A 21,541-nucleotide genomic window follows, 5' to 3' on the forward strand; every position below is an offset into this window, starting at 1 on the left:
TGTATATATAAGGGCAGTCAAAGAGTAACAATACACTATATAATAATACAGTATATTTTGTATAGTGTGTAGTACTGTACATCGTGTACAATAATATATGTCCACTCTACTGTAAAGGTAATTTATTTACAATTTATGTACTGTACAGTCTATATATATATTTAAAATCAAATTATTGAAACATTTTTATCGCCATTAAACCCATAAAACATCAAATTATAATCAAATTTTCCTAATTTATTATTTACATTAACAGCTTATAAAATATGGAATATATTTTTAATAATAATTAAAGATAGAAAAGTGATATTTGAATATTTCATCTTAAATATTTGTTTTTCTTTTAATATTTTTCCTTATAAAATTTTCATGAAGACGATAAAGACATTCGATTATAAAAATGATCAAATGTTTAGACATTAAATTACTTATTGATCACAATTTAATTGGATGTTTTCACAATCTCACTGCTTATTTAATCTCAATTTAACATTAATAATGAACCTTTTACTTTCCAAATGATTATTAATGATGTTATTTTCCATAATTAATGAGGATTATAACTGTAAAGTTAAACAACTCGTCTACTTATTTTTATTCTCCCTTTGAATGATTTTAATACTATTATATTTATTTTGTAGAAGAAAACTACTTTATTTTGATTTTATTTTCTATTCAATGTTCTATATTTATATATAAACATTGTAAATAAATAATAACTTTTAATTTAATGAAAATTAAAGTAAAAATTCGATTTAGATAATAAAATAAGAACACAATTTAATTATATTTAATCAGAATTAACTCGATTTACGTGTTGTTAAAGTTGTATACATTCGAACCTCTAAACACCGCCATTTTATGTTTCCGTTGTTTACAGGTTCTACTGTACAAATTTCTCTGCTATTTTACCGATACGTCCTATGTGTAAGTTCGTATAAATTATTAGAATTTAAAATTCATTTTATTTACTCCAACAATTATTATATTGTTTTAAACTTTGAAATATAATTTGTAGAAGATTTTTATTAAAAGAATTTTATTCCCTGAATGATTTTATTTTATTTATTTTTTTTTTATATTATTTTCATATGAATTTATTCAAATATATTTTTTCTTTGAATTTTATTTCTCTTTCCTTCTTCCAGCATTTCTCTCCTTACTTTACACTGTACAAACGAAAATCTCTTTATGAGTTTTTATGTATTTTTTCTTTTCTCCATTCTTCGGGGGTTTTTTATTATTATTATTATTCTACCAGACTTTGCTACTAGAAACCACTAGCTTTAAAACACATTCAATTCATGATAATATATAGTGAATAATAAGAAGTTCTACTACAAAAGTAAACACAATACCATTTTATTGACATATTTTTCCACAAATCATATTAAGAACACCCTTTTTTTATATATATATAAAATTGCATTTATAAAAATTCACACAAGTTATCGTTTTCATAAACAGAAAATAAATATTGAAATCGTGTGTCTATCAATAAATTCTCTTTATATATATATGTATGTATAATACGGTTGTATTTGGAAATTTTATAATTTTATGAGGAAAATAATAGAGCTTAGTATTACGTAGTGCTGTTGTAATTATGATAAATCAGTAAATTAAGAACATATTTGACATTTGGATGTGTTTAGATCACGCAAAGACAACTTGACTCGTCGTGGCTTTCCTTGACCTGCTTAATTACAGATAGTCAGACATTAAGCTTGTTACTTAACCAAAACGTAAAGCTCAGAATAATTAACATACCGATTTCTATAGAACTAAATTCTCTTTAATGCTTTAAGAGGATTCAAACACGCTTTGGGCAGAACACACAACCACTTACTGGCATAAACAACAGAATCGTTTATTGATACCAATGATAACCGAAGAGGAAACAAAAGGAGTGAGATTCCTAATGAGAAGTTATCCAATTAAATTTTTATTATTATTTTTTAAAAAATGCTCGGATTTTATCACTTTATCTTTAATGTTTTAAGCTTTTTGGAGGAGGATATTCGTCTTTAATTAATAAATAATTTAATTATTTATTAATATATTATAACACTATAAATATTTTAATTCCTTTTTACTTTATTAAGATCGCTTTATCAATTGTTTATTTGTGAGAACCTTTTGTTAATTACTTGTCTACGTGGGTATTTTTTAAGTAACATACGAATTTGACTACTTACTAGTTACGTAAGTAAATAACCGGAATATATTAGTAAAACTTTAAATCATTTCTTTAATATCGGGGGTGTTCATGTACTATTGTATACGTTTTAAAGGGTGAAATTGCTAGAAGTACAGTACATCCTTTTACATTATAGAAAGATAGGGATTCAAAATCGACATTTTAAATTTATTATTGTTTAAATTTCTTACGTGTTTTTATATAATAGTAGATCGTTTCTAAAACAACTTACATGGTTTCATCTGTACGCAAGATGCAGAGTTCTGTTTAATAAACACTTGATAATATGCAAGTGTTCTGTACACACGGTTAGATTGTTGTCACACACAGAAATTGAGATATTCCTCTGTGAATTTTGATATAAGAATAACATTTTATAAATGAAATAAATTAATATTTTAATATCCCTATTTACAATACATTTATTTCTGTATAAAAAAAATTCATTTCTGTGAAGTGTAAATTGAAAATTTCCGCATGAATTTTGTATTCTTACCACAGCTGCCAATTTTCTAGGTCACTCGAACTAAAATTTTATATGATTTTATGCAATCGAACAACGGTTTAGGTGTGATTTAAAGTTAAAAGTTAAGATTAAAATAAAATCGTGTAAATAAATCGTTAGTTATTTTAGAATTTATTTATTTTTATAATAATTCGTGACTTAATTAATTAAATATTTCCAGTAAACATCTCAAGTAACGAGTAATTCGTTTCATTTGCATTTATGGATACATTTATTAATTATTTACTAATAAAGAATTAAATATTCACGTAAAATAAATGACTTAAAATCTGAAATTCGTGAGTTCGGTTCTCAATAAAAAGTAATTATTTGATTGTAGATTTTATATATTATTTTATATAAAAGCCACTGAATGGAATATTTAAAAAATGGCCGTCGTTCGGAGGTTTTTTAATGGATTGCTGTTAAAAATAACACGTAGGTTCGAATGCTTTAAAATTATTATAGAAATGCTTTAAACGTTCATATAAATGAAAATTTTAAACAAGAAACTCCTGTTTATCAAATTGTACAGGAAATATATTTAATATATTAATTTATTTTATTTAAATGAAATACTGTAATTCCATCCTTATTCTAATTGTTAAATTAGATAAATGTAATAAAATCTGTGAAATGAGATTATAATTTAACATAGTAAAACTTATTTATCCACTTATATTTTATTATAATGCTATTAAATCTTTTATAATTTAAAAATTAAAAACGATAATTAAGTTATACTGTTCATAATTTTTATAAAAATCTATACAGAATTTCACTTTATACAATGACTTGTTATACAACTCGTGACAATTTTTAATACTAATTTACAAATTATTTTATAGAAAAAAAAACAGAAATAATTAATTATTTATTCATTTTAAATTTCGAAAATTTATAAAAATATTTCTTATATTAAATTTTAAAATATATATCAAAATATGTAATTAATTTATTTAAAAATACCAGAATTATTTAAAAAACTTCCAGAATTAAGCATAAAATAATATTTTTTAATTATCTTAGATTAATTTGACAGAAAATAAAATTTTTTTAAAGGTATTTAAAGTTTAATTTTAATAAATTGTAAAGAATTAAGGGATATTTATTGCATTTTCAAAGCATTATCAGATTTCTTTTTTAACTAAATTCTTCAGGAGAACAAAAAGAAAACTACAATTTACACATTTTAATCTAAAAAATATTTTAATTTTAAAAATTATTAATTAATTAATTTGGTAACAAAATTGAGAAAATACAGTATAACCTTCGAACAACGACCACTGACGAGAACATAAAAAATGGTCGTTGTTCGAGGGTTATTTATCTATTTTTGTTTTAAAAAAAGTTTACGAAAATACGGCCGCTATTTAAAGGTGTGGCCGTTGTTGGGAGATAGCATTTATTGCAAGTTTGACCGTATTTACAAGCAAATCAAGACTTCAATTGTAGCTATTTATAAACATTAAAATGTACTTTTTATTTAAAAAAATAGATTAAAATAAAGTTATTTTCATGTAAAAAATAGAACTATTTAAATTATAGTTTAATTAATTTTTATTACTATTTTTTTAATGTTGGAATATTCGATATAACAATACAAATAAATTGTTCATTTGTTTTTTTATGCAACCAGAAAATAATAGAAATATAAATTTAACTTTTGTTATAACCAAATAATAAATTTTAAAAAATAATAAAAAATTAACTGCATTATTGATTTATTATATGCAGAAAACAAAATTAAATAATTAATTATATTTATTTTATGTATAAAACAAGTCTACATTGGCTTATATTTACATAAAACAAAGTTACAAGCAGCTTTAAGAAGAGGGAAATATATTTATATATTTTCTTTCAAAGAAAAATAAAATAAATTAAAACTTGTTTGTAGAAGTGATTTTTCTTTAAATTATTTTTCTTTTAATGAATTAAATATAATTATTTTCTTGCATGAATAAAAAAAAATAGATTAATAATAAAAATTTCTCCCAAAAGTGTAAACATGAAATATTCCTTTCTAAATTAATAAAATTCCTTTTGTTTAATAAATAATTATTTATATAAAAAATAAATAGTTCTCCCCTAACATTATTTTATTATTTACAAATTAATTATAATTTTTTTTAATTATAAAATATTTATAGCTTTTTATATTCGATTGGTGTGTATACAGCAATTTTTTAAAGTTAAAAATGCTAAATTCATATAGTCAAACCTTTAAAGACGGCCACTGACGGAAACATAATGGTCGTCTTTTAGAGATTTTCAGATATGTCTGCAATTTTTCAGACATAAATTCCCACTGTCGTCAGTCTAGAAGTCTGTTTATCATGCCTTAACGTCGAGAACAGTATTACATTGATGAAAGTCGAGAGCAGATACGGAACGATTGGGGATAGAAGGCCCTGAATAATTGTATAAGAACTTCCGGTTCAAACCAGAAGTTACGTGATTTCAATTCAAAAATGGAGTTACATAGATGACCGGCATGACTCGCTTGTCATAAGGAAAAGTATGATGTACAGGGGCATGACACTTAATTTAAAATCGAGAGCATATGTTTTAAATTAAATAAATTAAAAATATGATTGAAAATTTTTGCTCGTTTTGTAGGCATTTTTTGTTTTTAAAATTTCCTGAAAAAAGTGGTCGCCGTTTAGGGGTGGTCGTTGTTGGGAGGTGGCCGCTATTACAGGTTCGATTGTGTATTAAAAATTTTACTTAAAATATAACATTAAATTCTTATTATTATTATAAATATTTAAAAATATTTCACTTTTATGGAGTAAATATATTAAAATTTTTGTTTGGAATTTCAATATATATATTTTTTAATGGAAAAGTGATTTAGTTCAGTTGTATATACCTTCAGATTTATAACGTAAGATTTATTGAACTAATTGTGGTTCATTGTAGGAGGCAAGGTAGGAAACAGTCATTGTTCCGTATGACTGCCAAAGGAAATATATTGATTCTACCTTACTGTCCCTGGCGTAGCATTAATTCTTCACTAGACATTGCTATCAACTGTCTCCTAGGGAGAAATTCCAAAGCAAGATGCTGACGAATACCCATCAAACCCTAATTTGAAGGGAATGATTGGCTATAGTCAACCAGTGATTGTGACAACAAGTAACTACCATGCCTAAAGTCACTAAGAATTAAAAATAAAATAATTCCTTTCGTGCACTTTTTGCACATAATTTCTCATAGAAATATAATTAATTTATAAAAATATATGTATTTGTATTATAATAATTTAAAGTATAACACGTTCATTGAGCTGACAAAAATGTTTATCGATTCGACAGGGACTGTATATATCGTATTTATTTATTAAAATCTTTGTATTCATATTGTTATCGTGCAATTTAAAAAGTTTTTAAAGATGTTTTAATGAAATAAATTGTCGTAGAATATTATACAAGAAAGTATTTCTACTGAAAATAGTTTTATTTCTCTCGACTGATAAATTTGTATCTATACTTGATTAAAATGCACGTTTCCAATATTTGATTTTCTTAATTTGTTTTCATTTTTTCCATCTCCATCATCTTTTTTAGTAAATAATACAGTGGAATTCGTTTATTGTAATCACGGATAATGTTATCAGTCGGTTTTTGTTATCAAAAGTTGCACGTGATTATAATAAGCGGATTGTATTGTACTAAAACTTGTATTTTTACCAAAAAAGTCAGATTTCATGAAAATCTTTACTTGGGTCCTTCGTTTTTTAAATAATTTATGTAGTAAATTGAATGTTAATATTGTAGAACTACTGTATTCTTTTGTATATATTCTTCACGAAAAATCGGAAGTGTTTTAAGAAAAAAATTAGAATAGAAATTAAGAAATTCTAAATTTTCCGGCGTACAATACACACCCCCATTTTACAAGGGCATTTTTTAAAAGTACATTTCGTATTTTTAGTACAGTACTTTATTTTTTAACAAAGTACTTGTACTAAAATTGTACACTATCAATTGTATGAAAATTACAATACTTTATTCATTATAAATTAAATATATGAAATATCTGTATAGTGCCTTTCTTTCTTTATAAATTGAAAGATATTTTTTTCATTTATGTACTGTCAAACATCTGTAAACAACGTCCACAAAAACCCCTGTATAGACGTGGCCTTTATTGAAAGTTCAACTGTATTTATATTTTAAAATGATCAAATGTATAAAGAATTTATACTAAAGAGAAATTTTTTTATATATAAGTATATTATTATATAGTAATATATAATAAATTCCAGTATAAATATAGTGTCTTTACATCTATTCCTACATATCATAGAAGGAAATTCATCCTCCTACAGAATCAATGAAGCCTTAGAAACATAAATTTCTTTCTAATATTTAAATTTATGCTATTTTATATATTTTAGAATAGTTTTGAATGCGCGTGGAGTATTTTTTAAAAAGTAAAAAATCCATAATCATTTTATCGAAGTCTTATGGAGCCACGTGTTAAATTTTTCCAAAAATGGAGTCAATAGCCAGTGAGAAATCTTATTATTTTCAACAAATTCAATTAAAAATAATATAAATTAATGAGTAAATTTGCCGTCTTCTTAAATCCTTTCCAACCACAAGAAGACAATTAACAAAGGGAAAAAAAATCTTATTTTTATTATTTTTAATTAGTGAAAAATGAAGTAAGTGCGAAATATTTTTATTTTTCGTTTAGATTTTCCTTTTAAATAATGTCATTTCGTACATTTTATCACTGGCATAATCTTGTATTAGTCATATCTTGGATTAGACTGGTGAATTGAAGTACTTTTAAACAGTTGAAGCCTGATTTTCACAAAAATCAATAATCCTTTAAAAAAAAGAATATAAAAAAAAGAAACTGGAGATATTTGTTTGGTGTAGTAGAGTCGGCTTTCGAAAGATATTTCAATGGAACATGATACTGAAGTTTTGTTTTGTTACGTTTCTTTTCTTTGGCTTAAAGCAGCAGAAATAGACAAACGACAAAAGCCTTTAAGTAAGAACATGTTTCAAATATTAAGTTCTGACTTTGATAAGTTCTTTTTCGAATTAAGAAAGAAGGAGGGGGGAAATAATAATAAAAATAAAACATAAAAGAACAAGACAAAAATTCTTCGACGTTACTCCAGACTTTTATCATTTTATTGATGTTTAACGATGTAACTTTAATAAGTAAGCAAGAGTTTATTTAGTTTCTTTTTTTCTTTTTAAATCGTTAAAAAAAACATTATCTTTAAAGACAAAATATAGTAAATTATGGAATATCAATAATACAATTTATATATAAAGAGCGTTATCGATGATTATAGACCTATCTAAAATCGTTGAGCATATAAAATTTAGCCGAATAAAAGCAAAACAAAAAAGAGAAAAATGAGTTTTTAAAAAAAAACTTTGTAAATTTAATTTTTATAAAGTTTATTCTTGTTTCTTTTTTAATTCTTACAGAAGAAAATCTACAGAGTTAAGAAAGATAGAAGGATATCCATGTACAGAGGATTATTTAGCCACAATCACCGAAAAAAACATGGTTGAACCTTTGTGAAATGAAACTGGATTATTGGCAGGTGTAGTCAACTATTAGGAACAAACCGCATTTAATAACGTTTTCGTAATTATAGGAAGAAAGCAAAAAGTTCCTTTTTGCCTCAGGATACTTGAGGTAAGATAACACTCTTTCAAAGACTAGATATGTGTGCTATTTATACAAAAATCCTATCACCTAAAAGAAAATATAATAAACTATATCGTTAATACGAGCGAAAGTTATCTTTTTAAATTATCAAACTAACTTTATACACAATCCAAGGGATGTTTTTTTAAATGTATATTATTATTATTATTATTAAAGAATGCGAGTTTAATAATCAAATTATCTTGGAAAGATCCCTGTACTTACTTCCACCGCATCAATTATGTTGCGAGTTCATCTTTTAAACGTGGATATTGATCTGCTTTAATTGCTTTAATTGAAAAAATAATAATAATACTTCAACGTTAAAATATTCATAACATGAATATGTAAGTCAATATTGTCTCGAAACATCATCATTAATGATATTCATTGATCTAATTATATGAATATTCTATCATTTTTAAAAATTCTTTTTTATCTCCTTTTTATTTTTGTTAATTATTTTAAATTAATGCTCTCTTATAAAGGTTATCTCCAGTTTATTAATTTATAATTTTATATATTAAGGGAAGGGAGGTGAATTTTTATCTGGAATAAAGGGGAAGAGGGTGAAGTACTGAAGAGCACTTCTGTTCGTTTTTTAAATAATATATTAAAATAAATATGTGAATTATTTCTGTCATTTTGGAAAAAGAGCAGACATAAAAAAATTTTTTAAATCGATTTATGGTTCAACTGCAAATAATACATCCAGAAAACCGAAACCGATTGAGTGAGTGGCCTTCCAAAAAATGTTTCGTGTCTTCTGGCTTGACTAGATTAGAAAAGTGCCTTTGTGGACACTTTTTATTCCCTTTCATAGCTTACTATAGTCAGAGATACAATATCAGTGAACTAGTAGAGAAAAACGAGACAATGTTGAAAGTTACTATGCGTTCCACCCTTATAAGAAGTAGAGGGGCAGAGCAATGTGCACTCAGTAAAAAGATCCGTGTAGTTGAATTCTTTGCAATATATAAGAAACAAGTTCAATAGAATACACCAATAAATTTTAAATCTAATAAGCGGAATTTAAAGAGTTTATTTTATAAATAATAAATTCTATTTATTTTTTTTTATTTTCTTTTAAATTTAATCTTAAAAATTTTATTATTTTTAATTAGGAATAATGCTTCTTACCCTAAAATCTTTATAAAAGAAATATAAATTATTAAACATTTTATAATTATAAAATTGATTTAGTTTAATATAATTTTTTTTTCAATTATTTTACTTAAAAAGTTTGTATCTAATTAGAACCAGTAGCTTTTTTTATGTACTGTACAGATATATTTTTCTTTCTTAGACGTGATGAGAAAGTTTCCTTATCATCATCAAAATTCTTATTATATTATTATTTTTTTTAATAATCGTTAAATCTTTTTTTTATTCTCTCTCTTTTCTTAAATTAAAAGTTTCGGGGCATTTTTCTAGAAAAGAAATTAAAAAATAAAATAAAAATTCTTATCTGCTTACTGAATTCATACTTCGACTTCTATAAACACAATCATACAAGGAAAAAATATATATATATTTATATTTATAAATATTTGTTTGCGTTTTAATTAATTAATATTTTATTTATTCTTCACTTCCAAATTCTCTTGTGTGGTGTAGGAGGAATGATAAAGCGAAGATAAACTCTCTTCCCCCTCTTCATTAATGCTGTTTTCTTCTTACACATTCCCTATTTTTATCTTTTAAATTTCACAGTTTATGAAGTAAATTCGTGCCTTATTTTTAATTTAAGTGACTATTATTATCTCTTATCTCCTGATTGATTTGTTCTTTTATTCGTTGTAATCAGTAAAAAACATGTTGCATGTGATTAGTTCAACTTAATGGCTTTAATAGATCATTCCAACTAAGTATTATCTTAGACAAACATGATTCAGAAGAATTTTTCCCTTCTTGTAAAATAACATAACAAGTTATAATTAAATTTATTTTATTTCTTAATTAATTTTTCTCCTATGTTAAATCAAGTGTAGCGTATAATTTATTTATAAAATTAATAATGTCGTTTTTATTGCTTCTGAACTGATTTTTTTTTTTTTTTTAAATTCCTATTATAAGAATTTGTACGTGAAATATTATAAAAGATAATTAACTTTTTAAAGAAGTAAACGTTAAATTTTTAATATTATTTTATTCGGTCGAACCCCTGTACGAAGGCCAATGACGGAAACATTTAAAATGGCCGCTGTTTAGATGTGGCCGTTGTTACAGGTTCGACTTCACTATTTTATATAAAAAGATAAGTCTTATACATAATTCCATTTTAAGCGTACACAGCTTAAAGTAAAAATTAATTTTAATAATCAATCAAATTTTCTATAGGGTAGCTCAAAAGGCAGTTAACCAAGTTAATCGACTTTTTATATCTCACTTTTGGGCTACGCTGTGTACACATGTATTTAAATATAGTTAAAGCATAACAACATCGGAACTGTTGTCAGAGTTTTGATTAATTTTCTCTCTCAGAAAAATAAATATTTGTTGTGTAGATTTGATAAAAATAAGGAAATATTAACAATTCAATTTTTTTATTTTTTTTTATTTTACAGTATATTAAAAAAAATATCTCCGCTTTTAACAATGAGTCGAGGAAAGGAACTTTTTTTGGTAGAATATTTTTCGGCAAGAATAATTATTATTTAAAGTAAAATTTATTTTATAAAGTAAAATTTAGCTGTGTTCAAGCACAATAGAGATAGATAAATAGTTTAAAATATTCTGATTATTTATACAATAAATATTTGCTTTAGGTAACATATTGTCCTGTTAAATAAAATATTTTTTATATTTAAATAAAAGGAAAAATAATTCAGATCTTATTTACCATTTTAAATCCTTTTCTATCACGTTATGATCGTTATTTTAATATTTAAAATTTTAAAATTATTGTTAACCAATCACGACGTTTCACTTTCAACGTCTTCCTGTCTGTTTTCTTTTTCAACCAATCAGCTTTCGGAAAGCTCGTCAGTTTTTACGGTTACTGTTTCTCACTTTAATAGCAGCACCAAAAAACTTTGTTGAACTCCTTTAGTCCTAAATACACGCCAATTTGATTTTTGCAATTCGTTTAGGTTAAATTATTATCGTCAAATTCTTTTATAGTTTTAAATTTTTATAATTATTTAAAACGTGTTTTAATTAAATACATAATTATTCTTTATAATTTAATAATAATATAAGCAGGCACTATCTTAAGGAGGGTTAGAAGGACCGTTTGACTTGGGCCTTACATTTATGTGCCCTAAAAAACATTTGTTATAAAGCATGCATTGTGTTGCTTTTCTTGTGTATTAAGAAAAACGTTTTGGTTTTGATTCATTTTATTATTTAAAATCTAAAAATTCGTTAACAATTACATTGTTTTTAATATTGAGGGCCTCATACAGCTAATTGGTACTTACAATGGATAAATTTAGACTCGTTATGGCCTTAAGATATATCATAAGAGGTTCGTCCCCTCTACCAAGTAATAATACATATAAAAAAACGTGAGGCCCTAAGCTATAGAGTCATTGTGCGAGGCCCTAAACTGCAGTTTGTTTAGGTAATGACCAAATCTGTCCCTGAGTACTTATGTTTAATATTAATTGTATAAACATTTTTATTTTTTATTTAAATATTTCTTTTTAATGTTTCCATTAAGTGATGTATATATAAGCGTAAAAAATCCAGTTTTATATTAATTTATACTAAACATTCGTTTCTAAAGATTAAGAAAAGGGAAGGAGGAAAAAAAATGATAATTTATAACCTCCCATATTTCTTTCTTAGTAAAGAACGATTTTAGGATAAATATTTTAAATTTAAACAAGTAATTTATATTCAGTAGGACGTTGACTATATTTATAGCAAAGTTAAATAAATTTATGGGACGAATTAACTGATAATTTATAATAGATAATCAGAAATTTATTAGGAAAATAACTAACTGCTTCTTTCCAAATTAAGTAGTAATTTGGTTAATAAAGCTAAAGCCTCATTTAATTGACTTATTATCCATAAATAAAATAATTCTAAGCTATTTTATGTTGAAAATAATAGCATTTTTTTCCCTATAGTTTGCATTAAAATAATGTAGATGAATGCTGATATAATTATAATATAATTTAAAGCCAACTCGTGTAATATAATTTTTAAAAAAATTCTTCTTTCTTTAAAAAAAAATAATAATAAAATAAAATTTAACTTATTTATCATAATTTTTAATACAGGGGAAAAAATCGATAAAATTCTACGAAAATCTCTGTTTTCATGCCAATTTTCCCGGTGTATAGGGGAAAAAACTGCGCTAATTAATTAACAGATCGAAGTGTAACGTATCTATTTTTTCCCCCATGCCAAATTGTGATAAACACGGCCAGTTGAATCGTATAAAGCTTGTGGTTTGGAATTCTTCACGCATAACAGTGACAGAACTGCATTACTGCTGTATACTGTGACAGACGTTGACATTATCTGCGAGTGGCTAGCATCCGGATCAATACTCTTCAGTTATAGGTTGAATGATAAATGTTCTTTTGCCTGTCAACCTATCGAAAATGCGAACTACTTTATAAAAGTGAACTAAACTGTAATATGCAATGTTATCGCGTAAAATACTGCTTACTTAGATGGTTAGTATCTACCTACTACTTGATGGATAGTTCCTTCGTGTTGCAGAGAATGACCCAAATAGCCTTAGGTTCGTATGGATCTAACTGCTTGATGACCCTTTTCCTGTGCAGCCACAGGTTTGCTTCCGATGTTTAGGCGTCACTTATACCATAAACATATTGCTGTAGTAAATTAATGACACCAACCATCCATAACGAGATTACACCGGTTCTTTACTGTGATGATAAACATTCATCTTATGCTCCCTTCCTAAACTTCAATATCTCCGTTCTGGAAATATTCCTGGAAATAATATATATATATATATATATATATATATATATATATATGATTCTTTTTAAACATTGAAAAAAACTAGAATTTTTTAGCATTATATTCTAATATTCTTTTGATGGTGAGGATCTAAATTTAAAACTGGATAAGTTATAGTGGTCGTAATTTCTGACAGAGTCATATCGTGGCTTGGATATGACTTATATTGTTTAATACATATTCTTATTCTTGATTTTAAATTATATTTTATCGTGTTACTCCGCCCAATATCTTGAAAAATTTCGGAATTTATGACTAACTGATTATTTTCATAAACCTTTCTAACTGGGCAAATTTTCATTTCCATCCATCCAACGTTGAATTAATTCAGAAATATTGAAAACAATATTTTTTATGTATCATTTATGTTGTAAAATTATTACTATATGTTAACTTTGTCGTCATATTTAACCTGTTATACGTCTCTAGAAGCCGGAGACTATCGATTTTCATCCTAAATTTCCTAAATTTTTGAATTTCTTTACATAAAATATCTCTCTCCTCTCTACCGTAAATTTCTGAAAGTCTTATAAAGCTTAGTTTTAATTTATTTTTACACTTTTATGCCATTTGTATAAAATTCCAATTTAATTTCTAATTTTCAATTTAATCGTTCTTAATTCCAATTTAATACTTAACTATTTTATGCGTATAAAATCTTTAATTTTTCTTCAGTTTCCTCGCACTATCTTGATATATCTAACGTAGTAAATCTTCGTCTTAATGGTCAACTTTTGCACGTTTTCCCCATCTATTTTCATTGCAACTTCCTTAAATTTATACAATGAATTGAGCTACCATCTTTCATTAACAATTCGACTTTTTTTAATCTAAATTTTCAGTGATTTAGTTTAAAAAATGATAATATTTCGGGTTAATTTTCTTTCTGCTCCGCCCAAATCGTCGATTGTAGACAATCATATAATAGATCAACATAACGATAAATTCTTATTAATTTGTATTAATATTTACATATTTTGCCATCATTTCCTTTAAAGTAACTTTAAAACTATCATCGATATCGATAAATTCTCATAGGAAACTAAAGCGAAAAGCTTATTTGTCCCATGAGTATTGTTATATCATATACGAGTGATATATCACTCCATCCTTGACCTCTACATGACTCCGCCCAATGAAATTAAGTCATCAACAAATGCCCGCTCATAAACTACAGTTAATTCATTCATTATAAATAGCAATTACGAATCTCCACCCAATTCTCCAATAGATTAATGAACTCGTCTCCCAAAACTGTGAAGAGACTTTTGCGTAGTTCAAGAAAACGTCTATCCGACATAATTAATGACGACTCACACTTTAAATTCTTTAATATGGAATGGTGATCCCAAACTCTTTCAGCTCCGCCCAAAGAGATATGAAAAGTTATTTAAGTATACGAAAACAATAAGCCCATTAACTAGGAGTTAACTTTCAGAAATTCGTCTTCTTGATGTATTAATGATAAGTTATTTAATTCAATTGAATAAAGGGGTAAATTTTTTCCCTTATTGCAGGGAAATAATGCAAATACAGATACACTTATTGCAGTAAATTAAAACTGAGAAGTTGCAATGATAGGGATTTATGAGGAAGTGGAACAGCTACTTATCCCTCCTGATAATATGTTAGGATGATGATGGAGGCAGAAGTCGAGAGGGGAATAAGGTAGGAAGAAGATGGAAAGACTGCATAGAAACTGATCTGAAGGAAAAGGGATTGACTGGAGAGGAGGTGAACGAAAGAAAGGAGTGCATACATTTGATAAGAAAGAGCAATCCCATATAAAACTTAACAGGTTGAGAACATAAAAAGAAGTTAATGTATGAAAAGAAATTCTATAATTATACAGTAGATCTATTTTTCCTGAAGAATTATACTTTTTAATATTATGAAATAAAGTCAAATTGGAAGATTTATATCAGTAGAAAAATTCTCATCTACCTCTTAATTATAATACTAAATTTAAGATGCATACGCTTAATAGAATTGATGATAAATTCTGCTCCTGAAAACGAAGACTCTTCATCTTCCAATATGGAGTAAGAAAATATAATAATACATTGTTTTATTCCTTTTTCTTTATACCCTGAAACGAAAGATGTCACACCGAGTGTTTATAATAAGCGAAAACATTTATTTATCCAATTATTAAATTTTTTTTTCGTTCAAAAGTATAAAAGCATCTGCGTATTTGAAAGTTGTCATTCTTATTTATGTTTAATCGTCTGTAGGATTTTAATAATTTTTTAAGAAAAAATAAATAAAAATTGCAAATATATTTGTTTCGAGGAGAAGAGCACATTTCAGGAGAATTTCTTTCAACATGAGAGAGATGGAAAGAAAAAAAATATGAATTCTCTTCGATTCCAATACATAGAAAATCACATCAGACCTTCATAATATAAAATAACACTTGTCACTTGTTATATTTATTAAAATTGTAATTTTATTTTTAAATACAATAAAATAATTACTTGTATCTCGCTAATTATATAAACGTTTCATGTGATAAACCGTAGTTATTAAGAAGAACGTAAACTAACTGATATCATTAAATTAATCTGTTTATTTTAAATGTTCTATAAAATGAGGAGATAATTTGTTTAGAGATGATAAAATACCATCGTTCAATCGGGATTTTGAATTAGAACGTATTAACCATTATATAAATATATCGTATTATCAGTTAATCTTTCTTGAGTATTAAATACTACTTTATAATGTTTTGGAAGTGTAATTTCCATACCTTGACGTTTTGCTTCCATGTAGAAATGCAGCATACGATTCCTCCTGTCAAGTGATTCTTTTGTCAGATCAAATAAAATTTATGCATTTTTCTACTTTTCCAATCTATTCTTTTGCTTTTCTAAACTATTTTTTTCTACTCTCAACTTATTTTTTTCCCACTTTCTTAACCTATTTTCACCTATTTTTCCAACCTATTTTCACTTACTTTCCAACCTATTTTTGCCTATTTTTCCAACCTATTTTCACCTACTTTTCCAACCTATTTTTGCCTATTTTTTCAACCTATTTTTGCCTATTCTTCCAACCTATTTTCACCTACTTTTCCAACCTATTTTTGCCTATTTTTACAAATTATTTTTGCCTATTTTTAATCTATTTTCCCTACTTTTACAACCTATATTTTTCTATTCTTCCAACATATTTTCTCCTATTCTTTCAACATATTCTTTCTACTTTACCAATCTATTTTTTACTCTTTCAGTCCATCTTTTTTTCTTTTTTTTGCACGAATAAATGCAGATATAACTGATTTCCTTTCCAAAAAGAATTATCCATTAATCATTCTTCTCGCAGCATTCAAAAATTCATAAAAGATATAATTACGAATTTCCATATTTCAGATTAATATTTAACCAATTTAACTAATTTAAATTTATTATCCATTTAATTGAAAATTCTCTTTCTGATAGAAATTTCTTATAAAAAAAAACGATATTGATGAAATATTAATTTATTTTAATTAGTAAAGCGAATCGAGAAGTTAAATTACTCATAACAATGTAATTTTAAAAAATTCATTAATTTATTTTAAAATAATTTTTAACTTCTTATATACTTGAATGTATGTAAAATTTTGATTACGTCGTTTAAGATCAACATCCAGCATCCAGCTTCCCTCATTCAGCATCAATTGTGATAATGTTTCAGCATCCATCATCATTTGTAACGATGCTGGATGCTGAAGCATTATCACAATCTTTTATTTTATTAATAATTTTCTAAACATTATTAATTTGAAAACTATTAAGCAACATGAAAATCAAATTTCCTGAGACTTGCTTAAGAGTGATGCTCTCATTACAAAGATCTTCCTCAACTTCAGGAAGATCTTTGATGAGGAGGATCAAGATGAAGCTTTATACAAGAAATTAATGAACATTGAGCTACTTTTTCCTGTTAATAATTAATAATAAATATAAAATAAAAATGTGGCTTATTAATAAGTATTTAAACGAACAAATAAAACGCACTCTTTCATTTGTAACAAAATTATTAAGTATTGTTAAAATTATTTATTAATTAAGTAAATAATAACGTGTTATATACATTATTAAATGTGTTTATAGGATAATTTTATATCATAATGTCACTTATTAAACTGTTTATTCTAATAAAGTTATATTAACAATTCTGTTAACTTGTAATAAATTAAATATATTTTAATTTGCTGTTGCATCTTTAAACTTGATTTAATTTTTAGATAAATATTTATTATAATTTGTAGTAAATATTATTTATTTAATAAGATTCCAATAAAATATACAGTAAAACTTGTGTAAACAAGAATAGCACAGTACCATTTGTTTTATCAGGCTTGGCAGGTTTCCGTTTTAAACAGGTTTATTTTTTCTAATACAAAAGAAGTTCTGGTCATCTATCCAACTGACTTCTCGAGATTAAAGAAGGACAGACGAACAGACAGACGTCAGTGGGAATTTATAGGCTTGAAATTTTAAAGTTGCAGCCCAAAAACGCTCTATTCTGAAGAATTTATCCCGTTTACGTAGGTTTCCGCCATATTTTTTTAACATATATATATATTAAAATAATAGAAATTAATTGAAAATTTTATATTATATTTAAAAATTTTTTTAATATTTATTTTTTAATAAATTAGAAAATTATTTAAATTCTTCTTAAATTAAAAGATTTTTGAACGAAATAGATAAAATATGTTAATACTTTTCCCAATTTTCATGTAAGATCAGATATAAATAACTGGATTTTTTACTTTGAATGATGGAAAAATATTGAAATTTATCTCAAGCCTGTCTGTCTGTTAATCTGTTATTTCAAATTCATGTAGTAAATTGAATATTATCAAAATATTCTTTAAAATTTTGCAGAATAATATAGAGAAAAAAATGATTACATTAAACTACTTCAAATTGTAGAAAATAATATAAATATTTTAAAATTAAAAAAATATATAAAATAATAATAATTATTTAAATATAAACAAAAACTTAATTAAATGATACAAAAGAGATTAATATAATAAATTAATTTAATTTCTGATTAATTTACGCTTTAATTTGTTTTATCCTTTAATTCTTATCTTAATCACATTAAGTATGATTATAATTTTAATGATAATAAATTGTATTATCTTTATTTTTAAAAATGTTTATCAAATAATATAATTCGCACGCAATTATAAAAGTAATTTATTTGTTATTTTGCACTGTGGATCGATTTCAAAATTTATATTCCACTTTGAATTTATTGTAATCGATTTTTCAGGAAAACTTAGCATTTCTACAGTTTCTTTATTTTTTAAAAAAAAAACATTTTTTAAGTTAAAAAATCAGAATTGAAACAAAGTTTTTAAACAAAATTACCAATTTAAAAAATGATACTAATGAAAAAAACATGCGCTCGTAACTTCTAACTTTCAACTCAAGTTATTGATGCTGTTTAATTAGTTTACAAGTTTATTAAATTGTAAAAAAATATATGTATCTATATAAATAACTTTAGTATAGATGTAGTAATTTATTTGCAATAAAAATTATTATATAGATATAATTTTTAGTTTGCTAGAAAAATTTATGTTTGAAGACAATGCTGTTTCTGCCCTTCCTTTTTTTAAATTTTTTTTTCTAGCTCCATACTTTCTCTTTCTGATTTATATTCCTTACAGTTTTGCTGGTATGTTTTTCTTCGCTTATTCAATTAACATCGATCTCCACACTCTACCGGAATTGTTAGAAGTTTCCTTTTTCAAACAGAAGTAGGGGGGTAGCAAGCTTCGTCGATGTATCAGAATAAAACTATATCGATCAGTAGGAAACGATTTAATTCTTCAAATATATTATATATTTATAAAAACCAGTTTATTTATAATAAAACATTTTAAATATACGTTAATTAAATTAATTCCTCAGCTATTCGTTAGCTGTATTAATAAATTTAGAAAGAAATTACACGATAAGATATTTGAGTTGCGACGGACTTAACCGTAGACGAAGACAATTTATATTCTTATCTACCGAACTTATCACTAATTGCGGAATTACTTATTCATGATTTTTTTGGGGCCACTCACTCGTATCCTTTTGCATTTTTCCTCTCTCTCTCTCTCTCTCTCTTCTGCTCCTTCAGACTTTTTCCAATAACCATACGAAACTTTCCAATTACTTTGTGTATTTCTCGGATGCTGAAGATCACTTAAGATGCTGAAGATTTTCTGGTAAACTTTTTCCACCGTTGTAAAAATAGATACTATTTAATTTCTTCCCTACTAATTGTATATACTTTGCAAGACTTCTTGATAGTTGATTATATCTTCCAACACGGAATTAATATACGTTACCGAGTAAGTTTAATGACGCTTCTCTTATTACCCAAAGCGTTGTTTGGAATTAATACGTGTCATCAACAAACTTGTGAAAACATCCATCTGCAAGTTAAATTTTGCAATTTCATTTTGTAAAACTGTTTTTTTTTTTTTAAAAAAAAAAAAAGAAAAGATAAAATGGTTTCTACTTCAAACTTTTTCTCAATTTCATCAATTGAAATAAGTTCTGATAGCTTATACTTGTATGGTGTTATATACTTGTAAGGCAATTTTCAATAGTTTTTCGAGTGGAATTTTTAAATATTTACGTGTTAGGAATGATTTTCATTGGGAAAAAAATCTGTATAATCAGCAGTTAAGTTACAGTTCCGAGTGATAAACTCGTAGTGACTCGCAAAGTAACTTTGAAAAGTCACTTAATTACTACACAAATCAGAGCTGGGGGAAAAATGCATTTTATCAAGGTTTATTATATTAATGTTGATAATAAACAATATTTGAATTGTTTAAATATGTTTTACTGTAAATGAAATCGAGATAATGATTAAGATATAAATAATTAAAAGCTATTTTAGTGAGTAGAAAAGCTGATAAATGTGTTTGTATCACCATCAGTTAAACAGAACACAATTCAATAGTGTTTTTTCTATCACAAAGTTGATGTTTAGTGCGAAGATAAAGTCTTGATTATTCTCTTGCAATTAAAAAAAGAAATAAATATATAATAATAATACATTAAAAATCAAAAAATTAACTCAAATACAATGTAAAATGTATTTTAAAAAAACAAGCATTTATCTCCCTTAATTCGGCGTATGATGATGCAAATCATTTAAAGAAGTAACTATTTGATAAAATTAAGGTTATAAGTAATTAAATAATGCCTTTTTGATGAATTTCCAATAAAAATAGATTATATTTAAACATCACCAGCAGCTTGAAAACATTACAGGATACTATAATTGAGTTAAATAAATAAGAAGTGAAGCTTCTCTCGAGAAAACAATGATCAAAAATTAAAATATGTGTGTAAAAAAAAAATTAAATTTACAAAATGTCAACACAGTTAAATGCTAAATAACTTAATATATATTCAAATTTTCTATAAATTAAATAAAAATCGTGTTCATAAAAAAATTAAATGCATTTAATTCATGCAAAGAATTTTTTTCTTTATTCTTTAATGTTTTTTATCACATTGTCTACTACAAAGTTTATATAATTTTGTAAAAAAAAATTAATATAAATATTATTATTCTTATTAATTTTTTTAGAATGAAATCTTAATAAGAAAATTTTATATACATATAAATATATTTTGACATGTTTACAATGTGAGGAAATTCTTAATTTAGTTCACATGTTTATTTTTCTAATAATTTATTTCTCTCGAAGCTAAGAAGAAAAAAATATATATCTAGAAATTTATATAAAGTAAACTTGATAAGTTCTCATGTAAGTAAATTTAGGAAATTATTAAGAAAATTATATTATCTCAGATTATTCTAGAAGTATTCGTTTTTTTTTCTTTTCCTTCCTTTTGATGATGCTGATGGTTGGATATTTTTTTTTTTCCTAGACGAAGGCAAATTTAATCTAAGAACTTGGAAAAATTTTTATTAAAAATTTATAGAAAACTTTATTATAATGATAATTAGTTAAAACAACTAAAATTTCTCCATCAATTAATTCGTTATAATTGAATAATTTGTTATATTGAAGAGAAAATTTGCAAAGTTTGACTCGACGAAAACAATTTTCTCTTCTCTAAATCCTTTTGATCACGTGTTAAACTAATTACTTATACATCATTTCGATTTATTTTTTTTAAAATTATTCCTTAATTGATAATTAACAAAATGATAATTTT

General features: G+C 25.0%; 1 protein-coding gene across 1 annotated transcript in view; it reads left to right on the forward strand.

The window, feature by feature from the left end:
• The window catches only part of LOC136975555 (leucine-rich repeat-containing protein 24-like), a 253,269-nt gene that overhangs the window by 64,234 nt on the left and 167,494 nt on the right, over positions 1-21,541 (forward strand). The window contains exon 2 of the mRNA XM_067270628.1: positions 8,168-8,381. The gene's annotated coding sequence lies outside the window, so the exon portion shown is untranslated. The remainder of the gene's footprint in view (positions 1-8,167; positions 8,382-21,541) is intronic.

The sequence above is a fragment of the Centruroides vittatus genome, unplaced genomic scaffold (assembly GCF_030686945.1).
Source record: "Centruroides vittatus isolate TY-2023 unplaced genomic scaffold, ASM3068694v2 contig_375, whole genome shotgun sequence".
NCBI classification, from domain to species: Eukaryota; Metazoa; Arthropoda; class Arachnida; order Scorpiones; family Buthidae; genus Centruroides; species Centruroides vittatus.